Genomic DNA, 9,681 nt, shown 5'->3' with positions numbered 1-9,681 from the left:
AGAAGTAGAGAATGTGAGAGAAGCGAGACCCAAAGAGTGTGAGAGACAGGAGAAGCCAAGTATGAGAGACAGCAGAGACAGAGAGTGTGAGAGAGGAGACACAGGGAAAGTGGGAGAGACAGGAGACGATGCAGAATACGTGTGAGCGGAGATAAAGAATACGATGGAGGAGAGACGGAGAGAATATGAGAGACGGGAGAAGCCGAGTGTGAGAGAGGGCAGAGGCAGAGGACGTGAGGGCGGAGAGACCGAGAGAGTGTGAGAGACGGGAGAAGGCGAGTGTGAGCAGAGGCAGAGAACGTAAGAAAGGAGAGACAGGAGAAGCCTGAAGCGTGTGCGCGGAGGCAGAGAATAAGGGGGAGGAGAGACCGAGTGTGAGAGACAGGAGAAGGCGAGTGTGTGAGTGAGGAGAGAGGAGAGACAGAACGTGAGAGACAGGAGAAGGCGAGTGTGAGCAGAGGCAGAGAACATGAGAGACGGAAGAAGCCGAGTGTGAGAGAGGCAGAGAATTCGGGGGAGGAGAGACCGAGAGAACGTGAGAGACAGGAGAAGCCGAGTGTGAGAGAGGCAGAGAATTCGGGGGAGGAGAGACCGAGAGAACGTGAGAGACAGGAGAAGCCGAGTGTGAGAGAGAGCAGAGGCAGAGAGCGTGAGGAGAGAAAGAGTGTGAGAGTGAGGAGGTCAAATGTGTCAGAGAGCTGAGGCAGAGAACGTGAGAAAGGAGAGACAGGGAGAGTGTGAGAGACAGGAGAAGCCGAAAGTGTGTGAGCGGAGGCAGAGAATAAGAGGGAGGAGAGACTGGGAGAACGTGAGAGCAGGAGAAGCTGAGAGATTGTGGGAGAGAGCAGAGGCAGAGACTAGGAGAGACAGAGTGCGAGAGACGGGAGAAGACAAGTGTGAGAGCGAGGAGAGGCAGAGATTGTGAGAGACGAGAGACAGGGAGAGGGTGAGAGATGGGAGGAGGCGAGTGTGAGCAGAGGCAGAGAATAGGAGGAGAGAAAGGGAGAGTGTGAGAGTCAGGAGACGTCAAGTGGGACAGACGGCAGAGGCAGAGACCGTGAGAAAGGAGAGACAGAGTGTGAGAGACGGGAGAAGCTGAGAGATTGTGAGAGAGAGCAGAGGCAGAGACCATGAGAGAGGAGAGACAGAGAGTGTGAGAGACTGGAGAAGGCGAGTGTGTGAGCGAGGAGAGGCAGAGACTATGAGAGGGGAGAGACAGGAGAAGTTGAGAGATTGTGAGAGAGACAGAAGTAGAGACTATGAGAGAGGAAGAGACAGGGAGAGTGTGAGAGACGGGAGAAGCTGAGAGATTGTGAGAGACTGAGGCAGAGACTATGAGAGAGGAGAGACGGGAGAAGCTGTGGGATTGTGAGAGAGACAGAAGCAGAGACTATGAGAGAGGACGGGAGAAGCTGAGAGATTGTGAGAGAGACACAAGCAGAGACTATGAGAGAGGAGAGACAGGGAGAGTGTGAGAGACGGGAGAAGGCGAGTGTGAGCAGAGGCAGAGGACGTGAGAGAGGAGACACTGAGTGCGAGAGAGGGCAGTAGCAGAGAATACGAGGGAGGAGAGACCGAGAGAGCATGAGAGACGGAAGCCGAGAGACCGTGGGAGAGAGCGGAGGCAGAGGACGTGAGGAGAGGAGGGGAGAGTGTGAGAGTCAGGAGAAGTCAAGTGGGACAGAGAGCAGAGGCAGACAACGTGAGGAGGGGGAGATGGAGAGATGTGAGAGACTCAGGATAATCTGGGGAATTGCGAGAGAGTGTCTGTCGCACACATCTGCTGCGTGACCTCGGACAAGTCACTTCACTTCTCTGTGCCTCAGCTCCTTCGTCCGTAAAACGGGAAATAATAATAATGTTGGTATTTGTTAAGCGCCTACTATGTGCCGAGCACCGTTCTAAGCGCTGGAGGTGATACAGGGTCATCGGGTTATCCCACGTGAGGCTCACAATCTTCACCCCCATTTTACAGATGAGGTCACTGAGGCCCAGAGAAGTGAAGTGACTTAAGATGGCGACCCCCACGTAGGACACGGAGCGTGTCCAACCCGATGATCTCGTATCTATCCCGGTACGCGGCACAGTGGCCGGCACCAAGTAAACGCTCAACAAATACCATTTTTTAAAAGTGCGGGTGTGAGCGAGAGGACGAGAGAGCGCGGAGGCAGAGAGGAAGCGTAAAAAAGAGAGGCAGAGGATGAGAAGCAGCGTGGCCTAGCGGGTAGAGCCCAAACCTGGAAGTGGGAAGGACCCGGGATCTCATCCCGGCTCCGCCTCCTGTCTGCTGGGTGACCTTGGATAAGTCACTTCTCTTCTCTGGGCCTCAGTTACTCCTCTGTAAAATGGGAATTGAGACCGCAAGCCCTCCGTGGAGCAGGGACTGTGTACGATACGATTTGCTCGTCCCCACCTAGCGATTAGTACAGTGCCTGGCACATAGTAAGCGCTTAACAAATTCCATAATTATTATTACTATTCTTCCCTCATCTGTAAAAGGGGGATGAAGACCATGAGGCCCATGTGAGACAGGGACTGTGTCCAGTTCGATCTGCTTGTGTCTGCCCCAGAGCTTAGCGTGGCTCAGTGGAAAGAGCCCGGGCTTGGGAGGCAGGGGTCATGGGTTCGAATCTCCGCTCTGCCACTTGTCAGCTGTGGGACTCGGGGCAATTCACTTCTCTGTGCCTCAGTTCCCTCATCTGTAAAATGGGGGTGAAGACCGTGAGCCTCACGTGGGCCAACCTGATGACCCTGTATCTCCCCCAGCGCTTAGAACGGTGCTCGGCACATGGTAAGCGCTTAACAAATACCAACATTATTATTATCATTACAGTTCCTGCCACATAGGAAACGCTTAACAAATAGCCCAAATATTATTATTATTACGACAGGCGCTTAACAGATACCTTAAACGAGCGAGTGAGGGAGAGGAAGACAGCGTGAAGAGCGAGCAGAGACGGGACGTGGGGAGCAGAGGCAGAGCGGAGGAGGAGACGGGAAAGTCGGGGTGTCGGGAGCTTCCGCCGAGCTTCCGTCGCCCGGCTCGCACGAGTCCCGTCCCGCAGACGAAGTTCCGAGGCGCGTCCTCGACCCAAGCCCGCAGCCGTTCTCTCCGCGTCGTCATCGTTCCCGACCTTATAAGCCGTCGGCCGGCCTCTCAGGGGGAGAGGGGGTCGAGGAGACGCGAGAAGGTTCCGAAACGTACCCCCCTTTAAGGCAGGCAAGCGCAGTTAATCGTACTTATTGAGCGCTTACTACTATTAATAATAATTCTGGTATTTGTGAAGCGTTTATCATGTGCCAGGCACTGGACTAAACGCTGGGGCGGATACAAGCGAGTCGCGTCGGAAGTAATAATAAGTGTATTCGTTAAGCGCTTACTATTTGCCAAGCACTGTTCTAATAATAATAATAATAAGGATGTTGGCGTTCGTTAAGCGCTTACTATGTGCCCAGCACTGTTCTGAGCGCTGGGGGAGATACAAGGTCATCAGGCAGTCGCACGTGGGGCTCACGGTCTTCATCCCCATTTTACAGATGAGGTCACTGAGGCCCAGAGAAGTGAAGCTCCCAGTGTTAATCCCCATTTTCCAGATGAGGGAACTGAGGCCCAGAGAAGTGAAGTGACTTGCCCAAAGTCACACGGCTGACGAGTGGCGGAGCCGGGATTAGAACCCAGGGCCTCCGGCTCCCAAGCCCGGGCTCTTGCCACTGAGTCACGCTGCTTCTCAGCAGTCCCTGTCCCACTTGGCAGTCTCAATCCCAGGAGAGAGGGAAGCTTGGGAGAGTCCGGTATAACAATAAACAGACGCACTCCATCATCATCATCATCATAATAATGGTATTTAGTAAGTGCTTACTATGTGCCATGCACTGTTCTAAGCGCTGGGGTAAATACAGGGTCGTCGGGTCGTCCCACGTGGGGCTCACGGTCTCCATCCCCATTTTCCAGATGAGGGAACCGAGGCCCAGAGAAGTGAAGCGACTTGCCCAAAGTCACACAGCTGACATGTGGCGGAGCCGGGATTGGAATCCAGGTCCTCTGACTCCCAGGCCCGGGCTCTACCTTGGAGAAGCAGGGCGGCTCGATGGAAAGAGCCCGGGCTTGGGAGTCAGGGGTCATGGGTTCGAATGCCGGATCTGCCACTCGGCAGCTGTGGGACTGCGGGCCAGTCACTTCACTTCTCTGGGCCTCGGTTCCCTCATCTGGAAAATGGGGATGAAGACCGGGAGCCTCACGTGGGACAGGCCGATGACCCTGTATCTCCCCCAGCGCTTCGAACAGTGCTCGGCACGTAATAAGCGCTTAACAAATACCAGCATTATTATTATACACTAGGCATTTGTATCTATATCTTTGGTGATTCTTCTTTATTTATGTCACCCAATCAATCACTGGTATTTATGGAGCGCTTACTACGTGCAGAGCCCTGTACCAAGCGCTTGGGAGAGCGCAATAAAGCAGAATTAACGGCCACGTTCCCTGCCCGTAACGATATTTTTCTGTGGATTCTATTATAATTCTTTTTCCACGGTTTCCCCCCAAAGGGCTTGTTGAGCCTCCTGCTTTTGCCGTGTTCTGCCTCCGGCCGACGCTGACTGGAAATCGATTTCTCGTGTGCCTCTCTCGTTAGACGGAGGGCGGGGGGGAGGTGTGTTGCTCCCGCTGGCCTCCCCCAGACGCTCAGTACACTGCCCCGAACCCAGGGGACGGTCTTGAGCGCATAGCGGGCGCGGAACGCTGCGGTAAGCGCTTGGGGGGGGGGTAGGATACCGCAATCAACGGACACATGACCCGCCCCAGACGAGCTGACGGGTCGCGGCTCAGTGGAAAGAGCACGGGCTCGGGAATCCGAGGTCATGAGTTCGAATCCCGCCCCTGCCACTCGTCAGCTGGGTGACTGTGGGCGAGTCGCTTCACTTCTCGGTGCCTCAGTGACCTCATCTGTAAAATGGGGATGAAGACCGTGAGCCCCCCGTGGGACGACCCGATTCCCCCCCGTGTCCACCCCGGCGCTTAGAACGGTGCTCTGCGCGTAGTAAACGCTTAACAGATACCAACGTTATTATTATTATTATCAATAAATACGATCGATGGACCAGCCCTGCTTCAGAGCACTGTAACCTAGCGCTCGGGAGAGCGCGGTACCGGGGTCCACGGAGCCGACGGTCCGGGGCGGGAAGACGGACGTTAAATAGATCCGTGGCCGATGTGGATAGAAGGGCCGGGGGAGGAGGAAATAAAGGGAGGAAATCCAAGTGCCGGGGAGTGGGAGGAGAGGAGGGCTTAGTCAGGGACGGCTTCCCGTGGAGATGGGATTTTAATAAGGCTTTGAAGGCAGGGGGAGCGACGATCCGTCGGATATAAAGAGGGAGGGCGTTCCAGGCCAGAGGCGGGACGTGGGCGAGAGGTCGGCGACGGAGACGAGATGGAAGGACGGGGAGAAGGTTGGCGTTAGAGGAGCGGAGTCTGCCGCAGGAAAAGAGCGGGCCTTCTGAGCGCCGGGGCCGACCCCGTCCCCGGCCCCCGGGGGCCTCACGTTCCCCATCCCCGTTTTCGCAGCCGGGGGACCCGAGGCCCAGAGAAGCGGGGATCGTCTCTAACCGTGGCCCGTATTGTCCGTCCCCAGCGCTCCGCACGGAGTGAGCGCTCAGGAAATGCCACTGAAGGTCGCAGAACAGACGAGTGGCGGCGCCGGGATGGGAACCCAGGTCTTCCGACTGCCAGCCCCGGCCTCTGTCCACCGGGCCAGGCTCCCTCTCCAAGAGAAGTGGAGCATCTCGCGCAGGGTCACCCAGCGGACGATAGTAACACCGTTGGTATCTGTTAAGCGCTCACTACGTGCAGAGCGCTGCGCTGAGCGCTGGGGGAGATACAGGGGCGTCCCACGTGAGGCTCCCGGTCTTCATCCCCATTTGACAGGCGAGGTCACTGAGGCCCAGAGAAGTGAAGCGACTCGCCCGCGGTCACCCAGCTGCCAAGTGGCAGAGCGGGGATTCGCACCCAGGCCCTTCCGACTCTCGGGCCACGCTCTCCTCTGTGGAGGCGAACTGACGACGTCCGGAAGCGGCGGCGCCGGTCGCGTGCGCGTCGGGCGGGGAAACCGGTGCAGACTGGGGAGGGGAGATTCTCCTTCCCACCCGACCCCCGCTTCGCCGTTCAATACAGAGCCCCCGAGGTTTTAATTTGGAATAAATCATCGGACCGAGGGAGGGGGACGTTCCCCCCCCCTGGCGATTAACTAAACACGCCGAGGCCGCTGGAAACCGAATTACCGGTGCGCGCTCAACCGACGTCGCCCTCCCCGCCTCGTGAATATTAATGCGGGGTCATTAGGAAATGCAAATGAAGCCTCAAGGTGTCGGGGAGCAGAGATGATAAATGGTCGGAAACCGGGCGTCGTGGTCCGCCCCCCGCCCCCCGCCGACCCCTCCGTCGCCTCGGTGAAGTTTCCGGCTGCTCTCGTTTTCACTGAAACGGGAAAATGGAACGGATTATAACTGGAGGAGAAAATCGGCCACCGGCGAGCCCGTCCGGGGCTGGGCCGACCTCAAGGGGTGAGCTGGGGCTTGGCGGCCGGAGCCCAGGAGGAGCTGGGTTCGAAATCCGGCCCCGCCACCTGTCCGCTGGGTGACCTTGGGCAAGTAGGCTCCCTTCCCCGTGCCTCCGTATGAGGGGATTGGAAGATACGCTCCCCGTCCTCCAGGACTTGACAATCTACCGCGCGCGGAGCACTGTCCTGAACGCTCGCGACAGAATAAGCAGCCTTGATCCCTGGCCTCAAGGAGCTGACCGTCTACCGAGTGCAGAGCACTGTTCTAAGCGCTTGGGGAGAGTCCAACCCAATAGTGACCGGACACGTTTCCCTGCCCGCAACGAGATTACCGACGCTCGGCTCCTTGAAGACACGGGGATGGCGTCGGCCGACTCTGGAGAGGCAGCGCGGCTCAGTGGAAAGAGCCCGGGCTTGGGAGTCAGGGGTCACGGGTTCGAATCCCGGCTCCGTCACTGGTCAGCTGGGTGACTGTGGGCGAGTCACTTCTCTGTGCCTCAGTTCCCTCATCTGTAAAATGGGGATTAAGACTGTGAACCTCACGGGGGGCAATGTGATTCCCCTGCGTCTACCCCAGCGCTTAGAACGGTGCTCTGCCCCTAGTAAGCGCTTAACAAATACCAACATCATTATTATTATTACTCCGTGCCGGGCACCGTACTAAGCACTGGGGTGGCTCCAAGCGCACCGGGTCGGACACGGTCCCCGTCCCACGTGGGGCTCACGGTCCCAAGCCCCATTTTCCAGAGGAGGTCACCGAGAAGTGAAGCGACTCGCCCGAGGTCCCGCAGCAGGGAGCCGGGATTAGAACCCACAACCCTCTGACTCCCAGGCCCGGCCTGGGGTCGCTAGGTCAGGCTGCCGTCTCCCCACCCCGGGGACCCCCGTCCCCAGATGACCCGGCGGCGGTCTCCGGGGGGCGGAGGAGGGGGCCGGGGAAGAGTCGTTGCCTTTAACCTGAATTTTCGGGCCTGTGAGGAATAAAAGCTGACAGGTGCGACTGAGTTCATCAGAGTGGATAATGGAGGGGAGACGGAAAGCGCAGGACAGATCGCCGTGGCGACGGGCGAGGAGGGGGCTTCGGCAGAGCTCCGACCCCGGGGGAGGGGGCCCACCTAACCCCCAAACTCTCCTCCGAACCCCCAAACTGGCCTCCCTCGGATCCGCGGGATTCGATCCTCCGCACCCCATCCTCACCCTTCCTCTTATTCCGCTTCTCCTTACGGTATTTGTGAATGATGGCATTTGTTAAGCGCCGACCAGGGGCCGGGCACTGTACCGAGCACTGGGGCGAGGGGCGGGGAACTGGAATGGATTATAACCGGAGGGGACAGTTAGCATTATTATTAGCAAATAATGACGACGGCATTTGTTAGGCACCGTTCTAGGCGGTGGGGAGGATACGGGGTGATGGGGTTGTCCCCCGTGGGGCTCCCAGTCTTCGTCCCCGTTTGACAGACGGGGTAACTGAGGCCCAGAGGGACTTGCCCAAAGTCACCCAGCTGACGAGTGGCTGAGCGGGGATTCGAACCCATGACCTCCGGCTCCCGAGCCACCGAGCCCCGCGATGCGACCCGCCCGAGGCCGCGCCCGGCCCAACGTGGTTTCCGGGCCCCCGACGTGACCTCCGGCCTCCGGCGCGGCCACCGGCCTCCCGAAATGGCCACCACCGCCAACCTCGCACCTCCCCGCAAAATGGCCTCCAGAAGAGGGGTTCCCTCTGGTCCCTCTCAAGCCGGCCCGGCCCCGGCCGGCCGGGAATGGTACCGGGGGGACACCGAGTCGGGAGCCAGACCCCCCCCTCCCTCCCCTGCCCCCATCCCGCCTCCCCGGGGCCCGGCCCGACGGACCTCCGATGGAGTCGGGGGCCGTTAACGAAGCCGACGGAGAACGGCCGGCACCGACGCCGTTCATCGCCGATAAATCGGCCCGCCCAGAAAGCCATCGACGGCCCGCGGGGCCTCGTTAGGATTCAGGTCCTTCCACGCCGTTGGGTCGGGAACGCCGACCCGGCCGCCGATTGCCCCCTCGAGGGTGGGAACCGCCGGAGGGTGGATGGCAGATGGGCCGGGCCCGTTCCCGATTCGGCTCCCAAACCGCGGAGGGTCCGGACTCGGCACTGGGCCGAATCCATCCACCGGTCGTCCGGCCAAGCGACCGGATTTAGCAGAGCACCGGGAGAGCCCGATACCGCTCGTTCGTCCGTCCGATCGGATTCCCCGGGCCCTTACCGAGTGCGGAGCCCCGTACTGGGGAAGCGGCGCGGCTCAGTGGTAAGAGCCCGGGCTTGGGAGTCAGAGGTCACGGGTTCGAATCCCGGCTCCGCCGCTTGTCCGCTGGGTGACTGTGGGCGAGTCACTTCCCTTCCCTGGGCCTCAGTGACCTCATCTGGAAAATGGGTATGAAGACTGTGAGCCTCACCTGGGACCACCCGATGCCCCTGTATCTCCCCCAGCGCTTAGAACAGTGCTCTGCACCTAGTGAGCGCTTAACAAATACCAACATTAGTATTATTATCAACTTCTCTGTGCCTTAGTTCCCTCATCTGTAAAATGGGGATGAAGACCGTGAGCCTCACGTGGGACAGCTTTATTACCCTGTCTCTACCCCAGCGCTTAGAACAGTCCTCTGCACCCAGTAAGCGCTGAACAAATACCAACATTACGATTATTATTAACAAATACGGCAATTATCACTATCGATCGGTGGTATTTAGTGAGCACTTGCTCTGCACGAGACAGTCGGAAGGGTCCGACGCCACGGAGTTGGTGGATCCGGTCCCTGCCCACAGTGAGCTGACGGTCTAAAGGGAATAATAATAATAATAATAATAACGGCTTCATTAAGCACCGTTCTAAGTCCGGGGGTAGATCCAGGCCGATCGGGTTGGACCCGGTCCCTGTCTCACACGGGGCTCACGATCTTCGTCCCCATTTTGCGGATGGGGGAACCGAGGCCCGGAGGAGTGAAGGGGCCCGCCCAAGGCCACGCAGCAGACGAGTGGAGGACTAGAATCCAGGTCCTTCGGCTGGATCGCCGAACAGATAGAGTCGTTATCATTATTATTAGCGGGACAGGAGGTCGCAGTCGAGGAGCGGGAGTGAAGTGCGGCCCGGAATGGGGAGGG

This window comes from Ornithorhynchus anatinus, chromosome 21 (genome assembly GCF_004115215.2).
Source record: "Ornithorhynchus anatinus isolate Pmale09 chromosome 21, mOrnAna1.pri.v4, whole genome shotgun sequence".
Taxonomy (NCBI): domain Eukaryota; kingdom Metazoa; phylum Chordata; class Mammalia; order Monotremata; family Ornithorhynchidae; genus Ornithorhynchus; species Ornithorhynchus anatinus.
This window is presented reverse-complemented; position numbering follows the sequence as displayed.